General features: G+C 39.7%; 4 protein-coding genes and 1 pseudogene across 8 annotated transcripts in view; 2 read left to right on the forward strand and 3 right to left on the reverse strand.

Annotated features, from left to right (window-relative positions):
- Positions 1-23,646, forward strand: part of LOC114641514 (gastrula zinc finger protein XlCGF7.1-like) — a 688,851-nt gene that overhangs the window by 578,844 nt on the left and 86,361 nt on the right. The window lies entirely within an intron of this gene.
- Positions 1-23,646, reverse strand: part of LOC114641540 (tigger transposable element-derived protein 1-like) — a 769,935-nt gene that overhangs the window by 421,310 nt on the left and 324,979 nt on the right. The gene's annotated exons all lie outside the window — the stretch shown is intronic.
- Positions 1-23,646, reverse strand: part of LOC114641539 (zinc finger protein 501-like) — a 419,195-nt gene that overhangs the window by 238,863 nt on the left and 156,686 nt on the right. The gene's annotated exons all lie outside the window — the stretch shown is intronic.
- Positions 1-23,646, forward strand: part of LOC127527842 (oocyte zinc finger protein XlCOF26-like) — a 192,433-nt gene that overhangs the window by 79,859 nt on the left and 88,928 nt on the right. The window lies entirely within an intron of this gene.
- LOC114641533 (zinc finger protein 664-like) lies at positions 670-7,759 on the reverse strand (annotated as a pseudogene).

A 23,646-nucleotide genomic window follows, 5' to 3' on the forward strand; every position in this document is an offset into this window, starting at 1 on the left:
CTATTGAGCCATTAATGAGAAGACAGAAGATGAGTAAAGACTTACACTCGCTCTGAAGTGAACAAATGTCTCGCTATTCTGTTCCATAGCACTGCGTTCTGCAGGTTTCAGATTTTTTTTTTTAGAAGAAACGTCAGCCTCCCTTCTCCAACGTCCAGCACAGGGCACCAATGAGCAGGTACAGACACCTCATTTTATAAACTTCCATAAGAAAGATGAATTACATATTGTTGATGCTGGCTTACAATGCCTATGGTGTAGTGAATAAAATGTATAAAAAGACTTCTTGCTTGTCTCAGATGCCGACTGTTAATCGTTAACCAGTAGAAGTCAAAGCCCAAAAGACTAACAGCCTGTTTTATATCTTCTGACAAACTGGAGTGCACGTACGACCCTTAACGGCCTTAAAACATTTGAAATACCTTGTGTGCTGTGTTAATAATAGTGTATGGTAAGAAACATTGAAGACTTGTAGAATCTGCAATCGAAAGCAGTAATGTTAATAATGTAGAGCAAATTCAGAATATACTGTACATTATTGTTTTACTTTCCTTTTCTTACATTCCTTGTAAATGTGGAGGAAAAGGCTATAAGCTTTATAGTGACCATTTAAAGAATTTTTTTTTTAATAAAACATATTACAGCAACACAGAATCCTTCAGTATCTTACCGAGAGAGACGTGGTTGGTGTGCTGAGAACATTTCTGTGTTCAGGGGGCACATCTCACTCCCTCATTACTGTCAATGGACAAAGACGACATTCAGGAGGCCCTTCAGAAATTTGATTTGCTATCCGAGTTTCTAGAAGAAGACGAGAGGGAATATGTCCTTAGACCCTTCATCATCCTTTTTTCACATATGGTAGACATGCATCTGTTTTTAGATAACGTGAGAGGAAAAAGGAAAATGACTAAGATTTGTGAGAAAATGTAACAAACATATATGTCCCTCATTGTTCAGTTACAACCTACAATTCTTGTTCTATATTTTATATATTCTTTAACCTTTTTGTAATAAATGTAACAAACCAACTTCATCTTTACAGTCCATTATCTTAGATCTGCACTTCTTAGTGTTATGTATTGAAATAATGTTTTATAAAGCAGGGCAAAGGAATTTTTATTTATAAAGCACATTTCAAACAGAAGCCAGAACTGAACCAAAGTGCTGTACAAGGAAGGGTAAAGAAGAAGTTCAAATATACTGTATGTACACAGCACAAAACTGCAAACATAACCAGCCATTACATAAAAGATAAACCCACACCCATGCATACATATTTATAATCATAAATGTACAGGAGCCAACATATACAAACAATGTCAACCTCTTGCAGGGTCAAATGGCAGCAAGAAGTAATAAGACTTTAATTATGACTTAAAAATGGCCTGTGCTGGAGCAGACCTAATCTCATAAGGTGAGCCATTCCAGAGCAAAGCAGCAGCCACCACAAACGCTCGACTCCTCCTTTGCTTCAGCCTCGACCTCAGCACAACTAAGAGCATCAGGCTAGTAGACCGCAGGGCTCTTGTTGGCACTTACAAGTGAAAAGGTTCCAAGAGGAAAGATGGGGCTGATCCATTCAATCATTTGAAAACAAGAAATAGAATTTTAAAATCAATTCTGAGACGGACCAGAAGCTAATGCAGCAAGGTCAGTATTGGTGAAATATGGCCACACTTACAAGAACCATTCAATAAGCAAACAGCACAGTTGTGAAATAGTTGTAGGTGTCGTAACAAGGCCTGACCAACACCTACATACAAAGAACTGCAACAGTCCAAATGAGATGCTGTAAAAGCTTGGATGGCCTTTTCAAAATCACTGAAAAAAAGAAAAGCCTTTACCTTAAAGTCTCAGCTGGAAAAAGCTTCATTTAACCTCACAATTTATTTTTTTGTTGAGTTTGAATGAGCTGTCACAGATCACGCCTGGGCTTCTAACTGAAGCTTTATGATACGTATATGACCATGGGTCCAAGAGCAACGTCAGAGACACTCAGACTTTGTTAACTTTTGGAAACCATGATCACAGTTTTATTATAATTTAGTTCAAGAAGATGCACTGCCATCCAGGTTTTAATATCATTCAAGCACGCATTGAGGGTCTGTATTTTCTCGCTTTGATTATAGTAGTAAATATATTTGAGTGTCATCAGCATAGAGAAGCCATACTTGTTAACAATGGAGCATAAAGGTAACATGCATATCAAAAAGAGAACTGGTCCAAGGATGGAACCCACAAGGAAGAGGAGCTACAGAGGATGAGAGCTCACCCAAATGAATAGAAAAGCTCCTATTGCTTAGATAAGATTTAAACAATTTAAGGGCATTACCTTGGATACCCACGTACTGTTCAAGGTGGGATATAAGAATCATAAGATCCACAATATCAAAAGCTGAGGTAACATCTAGCAATACAAGAATGGCAGAATCACCAGCATTAGTAGTTGGGAAGAGGAGGTCATCGTAAACCATTAACAGGGATATTTCAGTGCTGTAAGAACATCTGTATCTGGATTGGAATTTTTCCATAATACTATTTTCATCCAGATATGTTTGTTTACATTCAGTACAACTGTAAGGCTTCTCTCCGTACGACTTTTCGTATGCTTATATAGAGAAACAGGTGACAGAATTGTTTGCCAAATTCCAAGCAAAGGTGAGGATTCTCTCAGGTGTGATGGCTGATGTGACTCTTTAGGGTGCTTTGTGGTGAGATCTGCTTATCACATTCAGGACAACAATAAGATTTCTCTGTAGTGTGAGTTCTAATGTGGCACTGAAGTGTGCTTAAATATAAGGATCGTTTCTCACATTCAGAACAACAATGAGAGTTTTCTTCAGTATGGATTTTGGCATTTCTGTAAAGACCTTTCCGGCTTGAATAACATTTGCCACATTCAGAACATACATACTGAATTTTCGCATTAGTTGGAGTTTGTACGTTTTCTTGATAAGAGATCATTTTAAAAACCTTTCTCCACATTGAGAACAGCAACATGGCTACTCTCCAGTATCAATTTCTGTGTGCCTTTGAAAACTGCATTTCTTGCTCATTCTGGAAAGCAATGAGGTTTTTCTCCTGGGTGGCTTCTTCTGTGCCTCTGAAGGTGGCTTCTCCTTGAGAAAGACTTACCACATTCTGAACAGCAATGAGGTTTTTCTCCTGTGTGAATTTTTTTGTGCAACTGAAGACTGCTTCTCATTGAGAACGACTTACCACATTCTGGACAACAATGAGGTTTTTCTCCTGTATGAATTATTCTGTGCCTCTGAAGACTGCTTCTCATCGAGAACGACTTACCACATTCTGGACAACAATGAGGTTTTTCTCCTGTGTGGATTCTTCTGTGCCTCTGAAGATCGCTTCTCCTCAAGAACGACTTACCACAAACTGAACAGCAAAGAGGTTTTTCTCCTGTGTGGATTATTCTGTGGTTCTGAAGACTACTTCCCCTTAAGAACGACTTACCACATTCTGAACAGCAATGAGGTTTTTCTCCTGTGTGAATTTTTTTGTGCAACTGAAGATCACTTCTCCATGAGAAAGATTTACCACATTCTGGACAACAATGAGGCTTTTCTCCTATGTGGATTCTTCTGTGCCTCTGAAGACTGATTCTCATTGAGAACAACTTACCACATTCTGGACAACAATGAGGTTTTTTCTCCTGTGTGGATTCTTCTGTGGCTCTGAAGACTGCTTATCCTTAAGAACGACTTACCACATTCTGGACAACAATGAGGTTTTTCTCCTGTGTGGATTCTTCTGTGGTTCTGAAGATTGCTTCTCCTTAAGAACGATTTACCACAATCTGAACAGCAATGAGGTTTTTCTCCTGTGTGAATCTTCATATGCCTATTAAGATCACTTCTGTGTGTGAATTGTTTGCCACATTCCAAACAACATTTTTTTCCAGTATGAATTTGGATTTCTTTCTCCACTTGCTGTCCATCAGTTTTGATGGCTTCTGTCTGTGTTACTCCAGTAGCAGGGAGAGAACTGCACTGCAATAAGGCTGCTGTCAGGATCTCTGATCCTCTTAAAGATTTCTTCATACCATTCTCTTTCTTTTGAGGAGAGGGCTGACCAAATGAAGGTGGAGAGAAGCTGCCATTCTTCTGTAAATCTGAAATAACACAAACATTTTAACTATTATTTTCTTCCTGACACCTTTGTCCAAGGCGACTTACAACATTTGAGACACAATTGGTAACATTTCTCTTGTTTTTCCAACTGGAGCACAGACAGGTCATGTGACTTGCTCAATGGTGTCAATAGCTGAATTTGAACCTGCAACTTCAGAGTTTGATGTCCAAATTCCTAGCCATGACCCGCCTTTTAAAATAAATGACACAGTACAAGTAAAGTGGTGGAACACTGGTTGGAATTCCTTCCTCACATTGAGGTGCCATTTATGGTATGGCCACACCATGTGTGGTCTTTACAATGTTCTGGTGCTGTCTGTTCAATTTCTCCACCTTTCTCTCATATGTGAAAGACAGGCCTAATCTGATCAATTGATCACAAATCAAAATCAGAAAATTTAAACTCCAAATGACTTGACTGGTGATCAGCAAATTAGCGGATCTTAACATCTGATCTTGAATGATAAAAAGCATGCAAGACAAAATTCCAACATTACGAAAATACAGAAACACATCCTCGCCAGTCTATCAGTTTTATTGCCTTCCTACAAAAGGTAACAAATTTTCAGTTTGTAAAATATGTGCAAAAAAAGTCACTCATGGAGGATTCTCTGCTAACACTTTCAACAATACAAACCTTATTCAGCATCTGAGAAGTCAACACAAAAGGGACTGGTGTGAAGAATGAGCTGTTCAAAGGCTGAGGCGACCAGTAAGCTTAGTCTAGCTCAGTCGCCTACTCTCACTCGGCCTCCAACAATGGCAGCACTTAGAAAACTCAACCTTATAACATGGACAGCAAGAACGCCAGAGACTTACTGAGACAGCAGAAACAGTGGAATTCATAAGCCTGGACAACCAGCCACTTGCAGTTCTGGAAGATGTCACCTTCTATATCATTTAGATCCACAATTGCATCTGCCAGCGAGTGTTTGTTGACTGATTTATTTGTATAACTAATTTACCAGGCATTAGATGTTTTGAGAAAAATCCTTTTAATTAGCCTTTCAGTGAATGTTTATGTAGATGGGAGGAAATGGAGGCAGAGTTTTACCGAGCTGGTACATAAATATAAATCGTTATCAAGTAGATGACGATTAGCTAGAAATTTTAATTAGCCCTCTTATTGGCTTCTTGAGTAGAATGGTACGAGCCTAGTTTTCAGACCTAAATAAAATAATACTAATTACACATAAGGGTGGCGCAGTGGGTAGCGCTATTGCCTCGCAGTTGGGAGACCTGGGAACCCAGGTTTGCTTCCCGGGTCCTCCCTGCGTGGAGTTTGCATGTTCTCCCGTGTCTGTGTGAGATCTCTCCGGGCGCTCCGGTTTCCTCCCATGATCCAAAGACATGCAGGTTAGGTGGATTGACGATTCAAAATTGGCCCTAGTGTGTGGGTGTGTGTGTGTGTGTGTCCTGCGGTGGGTTGGCACCCTGCCCGGGATTGGTTCCTGCTTTGTGCCCTGTGTTAGCTAGGATTGGCTCCAGCAGACCCCCGTGACCCTGTGTTAGGATTCAGCGGGTTGTAAAATCGATGGATGGATAATTACACATAATAACATAGTCACTATACAGTTAGGAATTCTGAAAACAGATATTATCATAATGATTCTTTATCCCCAAATTAAACAATGGTACTAGGACACGTATTTCACAGATGATTGCAAATCTCAAAACACATAAACTACATAGTGCCGGAACCTCGACCACACAGATGCACTCGGAGAGACAGACGACAGCCGAGAGATCCAAAGAAAGTCCCCGCCAACAGAACTGCAGAATACATGAAGAAATTGTCAATAAAGATAAAAATGATATTTGAGTCAGCAGCATCAGAGGTGAATCTTTATCTCTATGAACCTCATACCACAAGAGATGCTGGGCCAATGGCTTTCTGGAGGACCAATAAAAGTCATCATCCTACCTGTGCCCTCCTTATATGAGTGGGGACAGCGAGAGTCTGTTCAGTACGGCAGCACACATCGTGGATGACAGGAGGACCAGACTGTCCTTAGAACATGTAGAGATGCTTATATTCTTAGATAAGAACCTGAAGAGTTCACCATGACTATCTTGTTATGTTCTTGTCATAGTTGCCGGCTACAAATATCTAATTGAACATTTTATTTGATTAGAAATGTGGAATATGATTAAGACATGCCTTTTGTTTTGTTCAGTTTGTTTTTCTTCCATTATGTGCATTATGGGTAAATGTTCTTGTGTATGCTGTATGCCGTAGCACTTTATTAATGTGTCTGAATTTGAGTTTTCTCTTCTTAATTGTAATGCATGTGATGATATTTACATCCTCTAGAACCTAATCTGGCCTAAAAATAAACATACAAATATATCTGCTTGTGTTAGGGGGGCACAATGTTTAGCACAGCTGCTTAATTGTTCAGGTGTCCGGGGGTCAAATGCTGCCCACAGTTCTTCTACATATGGGCTCTGAATGGTGTTTTTGGTTAATCAGGTGCTTCCCCTCATCCCCAAAAACATGCAGGTGAAGTGGAGTGGTGACTCCAAATTGACCCGATGTGACTGTGGGAAATGGAAGGGCCCAAGATCATCTCCAAGTGAAGATTTCACACCACTGCCAACTTGTCCAGGCCATGCTGCCCCAGCAAGTTCAGGCTGAGAGCAGAACACAAGATGCTGATAAAAACCCTGAGACCCCCTGAATGTCATCATGGCTCATACAGGAAGTTCTTGTCACTGTTAACGTCAAAGAGCATGAGATTACAATTATAAAGATGAGGCACATATTAGGTGTGCCTGGCTTGAGAAAATTCACTCTTATTTAAGGCACTGGGCTGAGGATTTTATTCTTATTTCTTTTTGTGGACATTTCTAACTTAACTGCCACACAATTTAAGAAATATACATGTCTTTAACAAAATATAAGTTTTGAAATTTTCATTGTACATAATGCACTGTTGGCCTGACATACTTCAGAACTTCAGTCAAAGCTTCATGATGTTCAAGTCATTTCTCCTTTTTCACCCAAGTTTTTCTAATTTATCATTTATTAGGTAACCTATTGTTTGTTATCATGCACCTGAGCAGGTGGTCTTTATCCAATTTCAATTAACCATGTTTTCCACTCTTATTTCAATCTACTAAAAACATCAAAGCACCAACCGTTAGAATTTATAAACACTCTCTTTCTTTAATATTTAATCACATTACTCACTTATTCCAACACTCCCAGGTGACTCTTCTCCTTCTCTCCCATTTCCCTCAGTGATTTTCTCTTCAGACTCCGGTAACTCTGATTTCAGCTCTACAGAATTCTCCTGCATAGCCAGTCGTCCCGTATTAGTGGACCAGGACTGTAAACTGGATGGAGATTCTTCACAGGCATCTTGGATAAAAATATCCTCAGTTTCATGCTTTTGAAGTTCAAGACCAACGAAGAAATCATTCAAATCCTCAGCTTTAATGGCAGCAGTCACCCCTTTGCACTCCTCCTCCTCTTTAAAAACTGAAATTCTTTCTTCGTGATCCTCCAGCTTCACATGCACATCCTCTGGTGTGAGCCACTCACAGTCCTCTTCTTTAATGCCCACTGTTCTTCCATCCATGCCATTTTCTTTGGCAGAGGCCATGGTCTGTGGGAAACTCTTCTCTCTCTTTAAGTGTCTGCCCTTCTCTTCTCAGATTCACTTCTCACATGGACAGCCCTGAGCTGGAGACCATTAGACACTTCAGTGTATGGACAAGTGAAATGGGAAAGTCCTGTGAAAAAAAAAGTGGGAGAAATAACTTCATAAAGTCAGTAAAAATAATGAGCACAATTCAGGGTTACAGTACCCTCCCTAAGGTTTGGATCCAAAAAACATTTATCTCGATTTCCTCCTCTGCCTCACAGTTTAAAATTCCAAATCAAACAATTCAGAGGTGATCACAGTGCATTGCAGACCTTCATTAAAGGAGATTTGCAGACATTTCAGTCCCACCATGTAGATATGACAACATATCAGTAATTCAGTAAGAAATTATCCTCAGACATTTGATTTAATTTTCCTTTGAAAATATAACTCCGTTGTTGTGACTATCTGTGTATGTTCAAATAAATAAAGATATATGGAATTTTAGCATGTATTTGTTATACAGTCATTACTGTCCAGCATTGCATATTACTCTTTTTTTTTTTTTTTTTAGTACTGTAATTCAAATGAAAATTGGAGTAAAATAAACCATTTTTGCCACTACTTATATTTAATCAAAATTTATTTTAGGTAAATTTCAGTAAATTAATAAATTAAGTTTACTCAATAGTGCAGTATATTAAATCTACTCAAAAATATTGCTTGTAATTTGTTGCCTTATTTTTTTAAGTACTTTTAACGCGTTATTTTTTAGTGTACATCAGATAATGAAGACACTGGAGACGAGAAGGAGACTCTAAACTCTTCAGTCTCAGTAGAAGATGTCGATGTTGAAGTTGAGAAAACTCACAGGTTAAGACAGAGTCATTGTGTTTGTCTACAAAAGGGGCAAACTGTGAGATATGTGGACGGAGATGGTGGCATACAGATAAAGTATTAGATTGGGCTGGCAAAGCAGAAATTGGTATAATTTAGAGTTTACTGATCCTGACAGCATTGCTGACACAGAAGGGTCTGTTGAGACATCAAGTGTGGATAATCTGCAAGTTGAACCAGAAATTAATGAACTGCAACTATGGGACTTGTGTGTGGAAATCACGGAGATATCAGCGGAGTCAGCAAAGCAGAAAGAGATAAGCAGCTGGAAAAGAAATGGAGCATCTGAGGAGGTGGAAAACCACAAGATGGATATGCCCTTTAAAAAGAGACTTCAGCAGGAATCGCACCTAAAGACCACCTAGTGGCACGAGGGTCTGAGGGGCAAGATAGGAGTGGGCTCAACAGGGAATCACCAACATGGGCATCAGAATCTGCTCACCAAGGTCTCTGAGGCGGCACTGCCACTTTAAACAATGAGAACAGACAGTTGAGCTCCAGACCATAATAGTCGAGTCGCGGCTCTGCTGAGCTCAGCCCCGATTGGCTTGAGTCCCGTTCTTCATTTAACACGGCCATATCTAGTAAGCTAAATTATCAAAGTGTACAGAAATACTGAAAGTAGTTGTAAAGGATAAAAGATAAAACAATACCGTTACAAATATCACAAAACTGTACTCGTAGTGCCATGCCAGCTGTAGATTTTACTGTATCCCTCCAGCAGCACTAGCTTGTGTAATGTTTGTATTTTTTATTTCCCATTAAACAAATCAAAGTCTCCCTGTTACACTGAAACCGCACGAGCATCTTTCCTGATAAGAAAATACTAAAAATGAAATCATTTAAATTATTTCTAATAGGTCTCAGTATGAGACAAACTGCTGGAAATGAAACCTAAACGCGCCCTGTAAGGTTACATCGTGCAACGCCATTTTAACAAAGTTTGCCGATGGCGACTTTAAAGGAAAGTGGAAAAACACAAAGAACACGCAGAGCTCGAGAAAAATCAGAAATGAACGACGGGGCCGTGCGGGAGCGAGCGGCTGAACAAGCGCGTGCCCGACGGACAGTACAGTTCGGAGCATGCGCGAGATCAAAAGGGGAAGCGTTGTGGAAAAGTGCTGGAGCGCGAAGAGAGCAGAAGCAATCCCGAGTTAACGCGCCTCCGCCAAGTCAGGTGTAGCATTACATTTCACTGGACATCCACCGGAAAATAAATTAACGTAGCAGTAGCAAAAAAAAGTGCGCGTCCACAGTGAACTCGTGAAGGTGCGATTTGCTGTGCCGCCTCCTCCACGTAACGCTCAATCCCCAGCACTTAAAAGCAATCCACACGGCGTCAGGCACCATCTCAAATTTAAAGCCACCCAGCATGTCGCGGTCTTGCTCACTGCCGGCATTCCCACCCGTACGCGATCCCCACGATCGACTTTGTCTCACCATCCGCACCTTTACTTGATCTTATGATCGTGAAGAAGTCGGAGCGCGAGGATCTCATAAGAGCGAACTAGTGATGGGCTGCTCGATAGTGACTTTTCGAGCTTTCGAAGCGCCGCTGTCATGCTTGTTTGAAATGCTCTTGTCACGTGATTTTGAGGCACGCTAGCGTCATGACGTCATTGATATCTGCGCAGTCAGCAGCCGATTTGCTCAGCAACTCATCTGCTGAACGGCTTTGGCTCAAAGTGTAAAAGCAGTTGGCCCTGCTGCATCTGTAAGGTGAGCTGACGCGAGTTTACATCCTAGTTGGGGCTCGCGTATGGTTACTGCCCAAAGTTAAACATGGACTTTTTAAAAGGAGTTATGTTGTACTTGTCTGTAAGTTAACAAATACGTTTAGCAGACATTATGAAAAATTCATATGGGGCACCTCGTTCCTTGCTGTAGAATCGTGTCCACCTTCAATCTGTAACAAACTAATAAGCATTTATTTGCGTAAAGCAGCACGTATTATAACAATCCACCGTCACCCCATGTCGATCATATCAGAGAGGCTAAGAAACGCTTCACCAAAGCCGACTTGTATGTGCGCACGACACTCCTCATTATACGTTTTTACTATTCAGTGATTCCCGGATCTGTAGCTGATTTGTATTATTGATTTCAAAAAAGCAATGTGAGTAAATGCGAGCTATAAGTAATCACAACTCTCTTTAAAACAGAATCAGTTCAATCGACAGCGTCTTCTGCAATTTAGGGAAAGCCTCGGGATTTCTGCGTTAATAAGACAAAAATGTTGTAAAGAAACTTTGCAAAATTCCTCCAGAGGTGGACATAAAGATCACTCAAGTACTGACAAGAAGAAGCAGCTGGATAAGCACATCTGGAGCCAAACTTTCAAAAAAGCGCCTGACTTTGTCAGCAACATCCTTTACTTGTGAATTCGTTTTTTTCAAAGGGAGGTAAATAAGTAATCTTCCGAAGTGCAGCACAACAAAGTAAATAATTGATGGAAATAGAATTCTTGAAAGACTAAGCTTTCGTTGTTTCTGTTTTCTTAGACCATCTTCAGTCCCACAATCCCCTGCAGTCACTGACACGTTTAACGTTCTCTGCTCCTCACCTGTCGTGTTACCCAAAGCATCAACACGGAGTTTCATTCAAGGTCCTGTCATACACATAAAATAAGACATACATGTCCTCTACATACGCGTTCAATAATAATAATAATAATAATAATAATAGTAAACTGGCAGGAATGAGAAGAAGCTCAAGATTATATTTATGAGAAGAGTCCTCATGGCATCAGGGTGAGGAGGTGCCTTGTCTCCCGTTACGTGAGCTCGTCTGCCTCCCCTCACTTACACTGACTCGCGTTACACTGGGGGGCAAATGTAATGGAGAATACCGACAATGTACACCTCAGAAGTGGAATAAATCGACTGTACACTGAAGGATTCCGTTGTCAAACGTAAAATTCAAAGGTAAACATTTCAGATAAACGGTGAGTTTTGTTAATTATAAACAATGCAACATACAGTAACTATTATATGCGTTGTTACTCTTTTATTTTTTCTCGCCAAATATTACATATCTACAATGGGAAATTACCATGGGTAATATGTTTACAATAATTCTGATTAAAATACATTGTCAAAATATATTAATGAACAAACTGAGACACATTGGCCTTTTATCACAAAGCGTGTGCGCTGTCATTTAGGACACAATGCATTGTTAACGTCACGCACTCTCTACTGACGCGATGTCACGAAAACAAAGAAACAGCGCAGTCCATGAAACTCACAGCCTCCTTGATTTCTCACCTTATGATTAGTTGTCAATATCATATAAATAAAGTCATTATAAGAAGATGACAAGTCTGCTATAGTCAGTTCAATAAACGCTCCGTTTGAAATGTTTGCATATACAGAATACAAAACAGAATCTCAATGAAGCGGGACTCGTGAGTAGTAACGAATAATATGTGACACTAAGAAATTATAATTCATAATAACGGGAACAATTAAAAACTACGTCTTCCTAAAACGGACACTGTAAACGTAGACATTTCAATAACTCATTTAGGAGGCTTGTGTGTTCATTTCAATGTCGATTTAAGAGCTCAGTAAGCCACCTGTTGTACTAAACGGCAGCTCAAACAGCACTTAACAGTAAATAGTCTAACAACTCAATATAAGACAATGAAACAAAGAGGCCGCGCCGCATAAGACAATGAAGGCTCACGCTGTCCTGCTGCGTGTTTGGAAGGCGCTGATTGGCTGAAACAGTTTATTGCGGAACGATTGAAGTGCCGTATAGCGATCAGAAACGAAAAGACACATTTAACATTCAACCTGCCGACAGATTTTACATACAAGAACCGCCGACTGGGGTCCCTGGGGAACCCAAAGATAATTTAATATAAGAATATAGCAAAATAATAATAATAGCAAAACTTTTTTCTTTCCAGACCATTATTAGTTACACTGTAAAAAATACATCTTATGTTTGAAAAATAATAACAAAAAATAGCCAACTATACGCAAAATAAATATTACTAAATATATAAAAATATAATTAATAAAAATGGGTTTTACCTTTTTATTATTTCATTCTAATTCAATAAAAAAATCAAAAATAATGTTAACTTATTATTTTTCTTAAAATGTAAACATTTTTTATAACTTATTCTAAGTAAAAAAAAACTATACTGTGAAGTGAACACATTTAAGTTAAGTTAAATTTAATGACACTGCACTTCCTCTCACATCGATTTCTTGGTCTTTACAACAACGCATTCAGTTGTAACTTTTATCTAAGAGCTATTGTACTAATTCCGTAATGAATAACTAGTATTTCATTTCGTTAGTTATAGACTTAAGTAGTTGTTGTTTTCACGAAACCTTTCCCTTCATGTGGGAGACATGGCGATAAATATATAAATATATATATTTATCGTTTAAAGCTACTATTTTACACAGAAAAAGAAAATGACACTTTGAGGTAAGTTTGAGAAGGATGTGACGTTTGTCCTAAACTATGACCTGTAAACAACATAAAAAGACGTTTGCCCTAACCGTCACAGTTTTATTTGACTTCTTATTTAATTAGTGTTCTGCATAGGTCATGTATTTTCTGGTTAGTTTTTAACACTCTGATTTAATTAGCGATGCTTGATTTCCTACGTCCTATTTTATTTCAGGATTTTTGCTATCGCATACTGAAAGTGGTAGAAAAGGCGGCCATTCATCCATCCATCCATTTTCCAACCCGCTGAATCCGAACACAGGGGTCACGGGGGGTCTGCTGGAGCCAATCCCCAGCCAACACAGGGCACAAGGCAGGAACCAATCCTGGGCAGGGTGCCAACCCACCGCAGGACACACACAAACACACCCAGCACACACTAGGGCCAATTTAGAATCGCCAATCCACCTAACCTGCATGTCTTTGGACTGTGGGAGGAAACCGGGAGCGCCCGGAGGAAACCCACGCAGACACGGGGAGAACATGCAAACTCCACGCAGGGAGGACCCAGGAATCGAACCCAGGTCTCCAGATCTCCCAACTGCGAGGCAGCAGCGCTACCCACTGCGCCACCGTGCCGCCCGGCGGCCATTCATTTAACGGGATATGTTGGCGTAAATGCAGGACGTGTGAAGAGCGCCATCTGCCGCAAGATTTCACTCACTTCACTCTCTACGTTTCCTTTCCGTTTACCTCTCATTCCTGGGACATTACTTGATTGTGAGATACTTTGTGTGTAAGTGAAAAAAAAAAGAAAATTGGCATTGATATTTGAATGTCAGTAATTCAGTAAAAATTATCATCAGATATTTAATTTAATTTTCAAATGTTTACCTTTGAAAATATAACTCCGTTGCTGTGAATATCTGTGTATGTTCAAATAAATAAAGATTTTTGGAATTTAGCATTTATTTGTTATACAGTCATAACTGTCCAGCGTTGCATTATTACTCATTTTTTGTGAGTAATTCAAATGAAAATCGGAGTTAAATAAATATATTTATGGCACTACTTATATTTAATCAAACTCATTTATTTTAGGTAAATTTGAGTAAATTGATAAATTAAATTTACTCAATAGTGCAGTATATTAAATCTACTCAAAAATATTGCTTGTAATTTGTTGCCTTATTTTTTTAAGTACTTTAACACATTATTTTTTACATTGATAAATAATGTCATCTAAAGAAAAAAAAATAGATTATTATTGTTGTTGTTATTTTAGTAAATTTAAAATTAATTTCCATATTTTGTACATCAAATAATTGACATAAAAACACAGTTATTCAAAAGTCAACAGTTTTTATTTACTTTTATCTTTTAAAACTAAACTCTTCAATACTTCTAACTTTTATTTTGTCTTTCAGTTCAAAGTTAATAAAACAATTCAAACTAAACCCACTCCAGTCAGTCACAGCACACCATTTTCTTCCTGCTCTGCTCGGTGTGTGCTGTCATGTGACACGAGGATCAAACAGTTGTCACCTTCCTGTCGGTGTCTCAGGACCAAAGGTGACTCCTTTTCTGAATTGATGTTCCCCCTGAGTGTTGGACGGTCCCATCTGCAGTAGGAGTTCTGCTCACTCCGTCCCCTGAAGCTCATACCACTTTGATTGGCCTTGTAATGGTGGAGTTTCAGCTCTCCTTTTCATGGGTGACATGACCAAGGCGTAGCCCCAGATGCCTCAGGAAGATCTGGCGATGTCTGCCACCTTCTGATGACTTCCAGTCTGGGAAGGAAGTGATGGCCGCAACACCCACCATATTCATAAATAATGCCATCAGCCTTCTGTTTGTTTTACTTCTACATGTGAACGTTTTGTCCAGATGATCCAGATGATCCACACCACTTTTGGTTGCATTATAGTGTAGTATGTTCTCTGATTTTTTGCTTTTCACCTCAGCCTTGATGTCAGGGTACATGGAGGACAGCACCAGCACCGCTTGTCCTTTTGCTGGAGAACATGACACAAGGTTAATTGGCCATAAAAGCAAAAATGTCAACTGTTGATGTCCCTGTCCCTGTTAGGCTTCATCTCCTCTGGGATATGTGGCTTGTTTGCCTTTAAAGTGCCCACATATGTCAGTCCATTTTCCAGTAAGGCTTCAGCTAAGGGAATGGAAGTAAAGTAATTGGCATGTGTGACATTTCTGCCACTTTTGTGCCAAGGTCCCCCAAGCTCTTTCACTACACGGACCCCTTGATTTACATCTCATTCCCTCCTAGGCTTTCTGTCGAGGTTATATTTCACCTTTGAGAGGGTTTGCTGCTCACTCCATCACAGTTCCACCTGATTTGTATTCCATATTTGTCAACCTTGGATGAGATGAATTGTTTTGAAACTGCACTTGCTTCTCAAACCAACAAGCTGCTCCTCCACACGTCTGTCTGTGCCTGAATGAAGTGTCTTTACTCACCGCAGTCTCCAAATGAATTACAGTTTCTTTATTTCCACACTCACACTCTGTCTTTATCAATTTTACATTATTATCTGTTATAATAGAACATAAACTTTACATGTTATAGTTACCTAACACTCATGATGAAGCTATGCATTGTATTTCAGACTCTGAACTTATCTCACCTCAGAACAGCAGTCTCTCAAGTTGTGGACAGAGGAGCTGTGGAAATCTCAAGCTGCTGCTGTGTCCGTCTGCTTATGAATGACTAACAGAGTGTCCCTACACCGATGACAATGTGTGACACTCCAACTGAGGACCCTTCACAAACAGTGGCTGAGTAAATTGTTACATTCTTAAAACTGCATAGGCGGGATTGGGGGCTTTTGACATTTGGATTTTTAAAAGCAATAATCAAAGCAGAAACAGAAAATAATGATGTGACATTATTAGGAACAAACTGCTTGACAAAATCATAAAAATCAGGAATGATAAAAAAGCAACTGTGAGGTATAATAAAATATATACCTTCTGGGGTCCCCAAAGACTCCAGTCTGTAGGATGAGGGTTAAGCATGTTGGACATGTTTTGTTTATCTATAATACAAATTCAGTACGACACCAGGGTCTCCAAACACTCAAATATGAAGCTTATTACGTTTTACAGTGAAACTCTTTACATACACAATATAATTAGTGGCGTGTGCCCCCTGGCCGACTACAGTGGCCCACCCTCCCTTGATAGCTCGATTCGCTCGCTGTCAGCCCACAAGATGATTATCAACGATGCGACCCTCTGGGGTCTTCACTGAGAGAGAGTTACAATATCATTGAGCCACCTAATGGGGTAATAAACGAACTCCGCACACCTGAACTACTACTACTGTTCTTAGCCACAGCGGATGGGAGAACAATATGGTGATGTTTGACATATGCACATTAAATTGGTTTAATTGACACGAGTGTATCATTGCTGTATTCTCTTAATGAAGACGACAAATCATATTTAAGTGTAGAAGGAAATTTTTTTTAAATTAGCATAAAAATAGCAAATTAAAATAAAGAGCCATAAAAAGTATTTAAAAGCTTCTAAAACATTAGATTAAGCATAAATTAGAATGTTAAGAAAGTAAGATTGGTCAAGTAAATAGTTAACTAAAAATTCAGCCATTTTGCATTAATTTTTAAGCTTACAGCAGAATTGCTAGTGTGGGAAAGAACAGGAAAAAGAACAAAAAAATGATGTATAGAAACCAACCTTAGATCAGGAGAAGAAGATTGAGAACACCTGTGTCCAAGGATAGGAAGCTAAAAGAATGATACCAGAGAGAAAAGATGGCTCTGAAAGGCACGTACGAAGCCAGCTGAAATATTGAATCAAGCAAAGATGGCAAGAAGGCATTGCTGCCAAGGTCAGGGTGATGTAATGCAAGGAAAATGAAAAAATATGTTTCTAACATAAATAAGTTTAGAAAATTAGTAATACTAGCATTTAACCTAAGTACAGAAATTAAATATAAATCAAGCATGCCAAGCAAATGATTAAATAAAGGCATGTGCCATAGTTCACTTTTATTAAAGCTTAAGCTTCAGGCCGCCATTATTGAAAGTTTGGAAGGCTTAAGAAAGGAAATGAACGAGAGGAAAACCCATGTATGGAATTAAGCCGCTTGGCCAGTTAAAGAAATAAGAACACAATAGACAAGTAGAAATTACCAGGAGGGGGGCCAGCGATAGGAAAGTAAGGAGATAAATAAGGGCTCCCATGGGGACTCAAGGGGAGACCGGACAGGAGTAGAGGAGAGTCAGAGGGGATGAGCAAAAGAGCTCATTTGAGTGAGGTCGGAGAAGATAGGAAATGACTAAGAAAAGCCCAAAGATGGTAAGAGGATGTCATCTGCCCAGCCTTAGACCAATCAAAATAAGCAGAACAGAAACCTAGAGAAAACAGTGGACAGTAAAGCCCAGGTGCAGAATGAACTATTGAGCAAGGACAGTGATAGGAAAATGATATATAAGTTTTGGATTTTGAACTGTTCGAGGCTCAGCTCAATTTGGCCGTATTGGGTTGAGTCCTTGTTATTTTTATGCTTATTTTATTGCAAAAAAACTGTAACTCTGTTTTGCATATCCCCGAGACTCCTAATAGCCTTTATTTCAGGTAAAAAAGCCTTCTGGTGATGATTTTTTTTGCCCACGACCATTAGATGTATAGTAAGTATGACGTATGGTTCTGAAGAAAATAACACATTGCATAAAAATGTTGCACGATTTACCTAATCTTTTTATATTATATATAAGTTGATAAATGACAATATATCTTTGACATAATGTATCAGACAAAGGATATTACAGCAATCCACAATAACAATAATGAATTGTTAGCAACTACCTGAATTGTCATTTCAGGCCGTCACTTAACTATATCAACTGAAGTGTGTAGTGTCAATACTAATTATAAATATATAACTAAAGAGTTAAGTGTCAGAGAGACTCTCACAATATCATAGCTCAATGCTTTCGATGTGTGTTGAGCCTTCACAAAGCCTCCTTTTACTGCTCAGGTCTGCTCAGCGCTTCGACCGCCTTGATGATTCATTAGCCAGTGCGCATGTCTGCTCGGTGTTTCGACTCTTTATTCATTGAGCTCCGTTTGAAGAACATGAGCGTCAGAAGAGTTCAAAAACTCGACAGAATTGACAGGCGAAAAGAATGTTTGTGGATGATCAATACATTTTAAATGATTGTGCCCGTTACTGATGGAATAATAAAAATTTGAATCAATATATTAAATAATAGTTGAACAAAGAATCTTGGGCTGAGGCCTTTTGACCTAGACAGAAGAAAGGGGAAAGAAGATCTCGTGACTACACCTAAGTGGAACAGATATTTTTGTACTTAGATATCTATGTGCGTTTGGGTGGATGGAAAATATGTTATGCAAACCAGCTGATTGAATTGTTAAGTGTAAGAGTTCTTTGTGTTAACCAGATGAATGTATTAAGATTGTTAAGGAATGTGATGTGGAAAAATTAAGGGTTATTAAGCATTAAAGCCTAGGTGTAGAAAATAGCTAAAACAAGAACAGCATATCTCAAAAATAAAGGGAAGTAGGCCTAACCACTAAAGATTACCAGTAACTGGGAATTAGGCCTAACCACAAAGATTACCAGTAATTGTATTTCAGATGAACTTTATATGCAGAAAAGTAATCTTTAAAATGCACGGGAGAAGTCTTATCGCTCAATAATAATCAGAAACGCTTGCGTAAACTTTAAGCTAGAAGTGATGATTTTATCTAAGTCATGTGTCTGTTACTCAGGGGTTGGTATGAAGTGTACACGATTGAAAGAATATAAAAAACCTGCTGTGAAAATTGTAAGGCAGGCTATGACGTGATACTGTCAGTGACACAAGCTGACAGGGGCTGCATAGTCTCTCTGCCCACCAAGAATAAAGAAATTGCTTTTTTACTCTATATCTGCTGTCTGCCTGCTGTTTACCTCGAAACCTTCGACCACAGTGGACAAGAAACAAAACTATAAATTATACATCATACAAATGCGCGACTTGTAGAATGCATAATGCTGCAGAGAAGAGCTTTAGTAATACGGGGTGATGACACCTCTCTCACTGTATACTCACTTCTCATTAATATCCCTTCCTCGCTTCGTGCAACGTTTTTGTGCAATGCCACACCCGGAAGTGCTGGGAGGAAGGAGGATCGGGGGACACCCGGAGTGCTTCCGGGTACCTAGCTGGCACTTCCCGCCACACTGGGGAGTGCAGGTGGAAGGATTGTCAGGAAGCACATGGAGCACATCCGGGTGATTATAAAAGGGGCCCGCCTCCCTTCATTCAGGGCTTGGTCGGGTGGAAGCAGGACGAGGTCTGGGAGGAGGCAAAGAGGAGGCCTGAAAGAGAGAGAAGGCATTGTGTGTGGTTGGCCAGCGACTTTGGGGACTTGGGGACCTTGTGAGCTCTATCTGTAACATATGCACTTTGTAAATAAACATGTGTGGGGTGATTTGAACGTGTCTGCCTGTCTGTGTCCGGGTCATGTTCCACACTATATACATTTTTTCGTCTTCATTAGGAGAATACAATGATATTCTCATGTCAGTATCACCAATTTAACATACATACATGAATACATAATAAACATACATGATATACATCAAATCGGCTTAAAACAGTAGTGGTGCAGCAGTAATGTTTCCGTCCCATATAAGGCATGCGTGAGTTCAGGTCCCACGTCCATCGAATGTGAATTGTTACCCCAAAGATTCTATTTTTTTTTTCTTTTTTTAACAATAAATTCCACTGTGGGGCGCATGGTGGCGCAGTGGGTAGCGCTGCTGCCTCGCAGTTGAGAGATCTGGGGACCCGGGTTCACTTCCCGGGTCCTCCCTGCGTGGAGTTTGCATGTTCTCCCCGTGTCTGCGTGGGTTTCCTCCGGGCGCTCCGGTTTCCTCCCACAGTCCAAAGACATGCAGGTTAGGTGGATTGGCGATTCTAAATTGGCCCTAGTGTGTGCCTTGGTGTGTGGGTGTGTTTGTGTGTGTCCGTGCGGTGGGGTTGGCACCCTGCCCCGGGATTGGTTCCCCTGCCTTGTGCCCTGTGTTGGCTGGGATTGGCTCCAGCAGAACCCCCCGTGACCCTGTGTTCGGATTCAGCGGTTTGGAAAAATGGAAGGATGGATGAATTCCACTGTGGACCTACAGAGAGCAACGCGAGCTATCAAAGTGGGGTCGGCCAGGGGGCACACACCCCTAGTAATGATATATCAAACATAAATGCGCACATTTCTTTTTATCTTGTCTAATTACAGTCTTTGCATGTACTCACATAATATACATATACACACCACATAGTCTATATACTCACATTTTTCTGTTGCTTCAATTTTCTTTTGGTGCTTTCATCCTACATCTTTGTCGTGGGTGTTTTGCTTATCAAACTGTGGAATACAGCTCAGATTTGTAACATGAAGCACAAATAATTGAATTCAGTTAACTTTTTCAAAACTTCTCTTACATTTTAATATCGAAATTCTAATTAAAACACTTTCCTGCTTCTGATTTTCCTATGCTTGTCTCAGTTTCTTGATAATTTTATGTAATCCTACGCTGCAAAGAATGAAAACCTACGCCAAGTGAAAGATTAAACTTCCTTTAAGACATCTTGTCAAGTAAAACTTCGTTAAAGCTTTTCCAGATGCATTTTGTAATGTATTTCTCTCTCTGATCTTTCATATACTGACTGCGAGCAATCAGCACACATCTAACTTTTCCAAAATGCACACCAGTTACAATATCAGGTTTATCCGCTTTACTCAAACTTCTTATTGTTATTTTTATTTATTTATTTTTTTCACACACACACACACACATATATATATTGCAATTTATATTAATCTTATTTGAACTACTTAGGAAGGTACAGCAATTAAATATATGAAAGCCAAACAGTGACACTGTCTTTGATAAGAATCTCTCAATGTATCTCCATGACGGAGGTGCTCCATTACAAAATCCCACTCACACTCGTCGATGTGCTTCATTACTTTTACTGTTGTCTCTCGTTACCCATTACTTGGGTCCCAGAGCTCTTTCACATGCACTCACACTTGTCTCCGATCCTGTGGCTTATTTTACTACCACTACGAGATAGCGGAGCTCATGTGGCCACTCACAACAATCATTTCTTATTTGGGGATGGGATATTTAAAATATATGTGTGTGCGCCTACACTTCACCTATAGGTGCTCTTGTTATTTAGCGGTGCTAACCTAAACACTCTGCACCATTTTTTCTGATGTTGTAATTCTTTTAATTGCTTCACCAACAAACATCTGCATTATGTCTAATTCTGTTTTCTTTTATTTTCTTAATTCTCACTGACATACTTTTATTTTATAATTCTTTATGTGTTTTATCATCTCTTCACATACCCACAGCTGAGATCCTCCATGACAATACTTTTTCCACACTCGGCTCTGGACTTTGTACGGGACTAAAATTAAGGATCTGAAAAGCATTCCTGGTTTATCTGAGCCTAATGAAAACTTTTGCACTCTCTCCCATTTTACAGGGTTAAATCTACTTACTCTAACTTATAAACACATTCATCTCTCCTCTACTCACTTTGTACACCTTTAATATCAATATAACCCGTTTATTATATATAAAAAAAACGATATACGGTACAATTCCCCTATCTACACTTCTATATATAAGTGTATGTACTCAGACTCTCAGTTCATATAACTGTACTCATTCATACATTTTGCAGCCTTTGTGCTCGCCCCTATTCTTGCCCTAAATTAGTTTTTGCACCTTTTGTGCCACACACGCTCTACACTCTGTGCTTCACTCACTGCGTCGCTGATTGCGCTCACATGTACTCGCACTCACGTGCTCTCATTCGCTGCGTCTTGCTGATTGCTCTCCATACGCTCTTTGAATTGACATGTCTTCCCTAAATTGTAATAAATAAAATGATTTTATTCCCTTATCTCTCCCTAACACTGGCACACTCACACCCACCTGTCCCCATGCAGCCATTCCTTCTTGCTTCTCCCCTATGGCAAGCCTGGAAGCAGTATCCGGACAGGCTTTTTCTCCATTCAGACTTCTGTCCCCACACAATGGACATCAAAACGGCACACAGAGACCTCTGTTGTCTGAGGGAACAAGAGAGGTGACATGTGAAGGGGACAGACTGAATATCCTGATCATCCTGCAGAGAGGCTCTCACTAGGACTTGCTGTTACTGGGAGCGTGGACGTGCAGGCTTGTTCTTCTTTCTGCTGCTCCCATTGGGGGTCACCACAGCAGATCATCTTCTTCCATATCTTCCTGTCCTCGTCATCTTGTTCTCTCACCACATCCCAATAAACCTTCTCCTAGGCCTTCCTCTCTTCCTCTTTCCCTGTGGCAGCATTAATCCTTAGCACCCTTCTCCCAGTATACCCAGCATCTCTCATCTGCACATGTCCATAACCAACACAATCTTGCCTCTCTGTGTTCTGCTCTCCAATCATCCCACCTGAGCTGACCCTCTAATGTCTTCATTTCGAATCCTGTCCATCCTTGTCTCACCCAAAGCAAATCTTAACATCTTTAACTCTGCCACCTCCAGCTCTGTCTCCTGCCCATATAACACAGCTGGTCTCACTACCATCCTGTAGACCTTCCCTTTCACTCTTGCTGATTCCTGATCTAAATCAGGGTGTCCAACTCTGACCCCAGAGGGCCGCGGTGCTGCAGGTTTTCCTTCCTGACACTTTCTAATCAGTAACCAATTTCTGCTGTCAATTACTTCTTTTTCCCTTCCCTTTGTTAATTGAAAGAATCCTCTGAATTACTTCTTTTTTTTCCTTAAGTGGCAGCCAAATAAAAATGAGATGTGAAGTGAACTAACGAGTTGACCAGCCAGGGGGTATCAACATGACCAGTTGTGGTATCAAACTCCCACCAGTTTTCACTCTAACCAGTTTCTTAATTAGAAGCCGATTGTTGTTGTTAATTGAACTCGTTATTTAATTCCATGGCTTGTGCTACTCGTTTAGACCACAGCAGAAAGCAGATCAGTGTCACCGAGACCTTCATCTTTCTTTATTTTCTGATACTGTATGACAGCAAAGGTTATCTGGTCATGTGTTGGGTCATTTTGCTATTTCATTACTATTTGGTTGCTAATTAAGGAATGAAACAGATAAGGGGTCTGAGTCTCAAATAGCAAGTCAATTAAAATGAAGGGGAAAAAAAGTAAATTAGCAGAAATAATGGGTCATTAATTAAGAAAATGGTTAGAATGAAAACCGGCGGCCCTCAAGGATCGATGTTGGACACCCCAGATCTAAATAAACAAGGAAACAGTCAAGTCTCCATATGCCTTGTGTGTTCTTGAAAACGGGATGGTAAGCAGGCGTGTGTGTGTGTAATGAAGAGTTACCGTTCAGGTAGAACAACAACAACAACATTTATTTGTATAGCACATTTTTATACAAAAAGTAGCTCAAAGTGCTTTAACATAATGAAAAAAATAAAAGACAAAATAAGAAATTAAAATAAGACCAACATTAGTTAACATAAAAAAAAGAGTAAGGTTCGATGGCCAGTGCAGACAGAAAAA

This window comes from Erpetoichthys calabaricus, chromosome 5 (genome assembly GCF_900747795.2).
Source record: "Erpetoichthys calabaricus chromosome 5, fErpCal1.3, whole genome shotgun sequence".
Classification (NCBI taxonomy): Eukaryota; Metazoa; Chordata; class Cladistia; order Polypteriformes; family Polypteridae; genus Erpetoichthys; species Erpetoichthys calabaricus.